Source organism: Microtus ochrogaster, linkage group LG8, assembly GCF_000317375.1.
Source record: "Microtus ochrogaster isolate Prairie Vole_2 linkage group LG8, MicOch1.0, whole genome shotgun sequence".
Taxonomy (NCBI): Eukaryota; Metazoa; Chordata; class Mammalia; order Rodentia; family Cricetidae; genus Microtus; species Microtus ochrogaster.
In genome coordinates this window covers 13,946,225-13,947,630 of record NC_022033.1, presented here as the reverse complement: position 1 = coordinate 13,947,630, position 1,406 = coordinate 13,946,225, and positions in this window count along the sequence as shown.

Below are 1,406 nucleotides of genomic sequence, written 5' to 3'. Positions count from 1 at the left end.
GTGTGCCACCTCCTGGCTTATTTTTAGTTATGTGTGTATGCATGTGTTGAGGGGTATGTTCCGGTGAGTATGGGTGCTTGTGGAAGCTAGAAGCCTTGGTCCTCCTGAGCTGGAGTTCCAGGTGGTTGTGAGCCTCCAACACGGGGGCTGGGAATCAAACTCAGGTCCTGCGTATAGGCTCTTAACTGCTGAGCCCCTCTTCAGCTCCTAAATGTGTGTATTCTTTCAGGAAAAATGCCTTTTAAGGTCTTTACTCATTTTTCCTTTCCTTTCCTTCCCTTCTTAATTTTTCTGTTCCTTGTTCCTTTTTGTTTTGTGGTATGGAGGACTGAACTCAGGGGCTTAGAAACTCTACCACCTAAGTTATTTTCTGAGCCCCATCTTTTGCCAACTTTCTTACTGTATTAGTTGTGTGTTATTGACTTCTAGGAGTTGTTAATATACAATAATAGTTATTGCTGATAGGTGTTATTGTCTTTATTTATTTATTTGTTTTGGGGTAGGGTCTCACTATGTAAACCAGGCTACCCCAGATCTTCTGAGTACTGTGACCAAAAGCCTGTGCCACTATGCCTGACTATTGTCTTTATTATTTGTTTTTATTTATTTACTTTTTTGAGGCAGGGTCTTTTTGTGTGGCCTTGGCTGGCCTAGAACTTGCTCTGTAGACCAGGCTGTCCTCCAACTCATAGAGATCCGCCTGTCTCTGCCTCCTGAGTACTGGGATTAAAGGCATGTGCCACCGCCACCCAACCTTGGTTCAGAAATGCATTTATTTTGAGTAGGAGATTCAAAGAAATAGGCAATTCTCCTTAGATTTGAATCAAGTAGATCCCAGGTGGTCATACTTCTGACATCTCCATGTCTTTTTAGCACTGAATTAGAAATAACACTAGTTATGTGTTCATTTCACCTAATAAGGTGAAATGTCTATCTAATCGACATAGACAATAAAGAAGAAACCAGTGGCAAAAAGAAGAAAAATTGGGCATATTGCAAATACAGTGACTTGCTAGATAGCATTTAACAAGCAAGGCAGATATGAAGGCTGGGTCTTCAGAGCAAAATTAACAGGAAGAATCAGGCATGGGCTAACTATGACTGTGATGAATTAAGAGGGATGTGCTCTGCATTTGATAAAACTTACTAAGAACATGATATTAGCATGGGGTGTGGCAGCCTGTCTCCAGTTTGAGCTACATAGTGAGACTCATAAAAAAAAAAAAGTCAAACCATAGCAGTGTCTGAGATGGGAGAGTCTGAGGGATCGCTTGCATTGCTTGCCCATTTCCTCCTGCCCGCAAGGGAAACTGGGAGAATAAATATGCTTATTTTGTACCTACTGTCTCCCAGCAACAAACCCATGCTCTCTATGTATTGGGAATGGGACTCTCCAGGCTACGTGT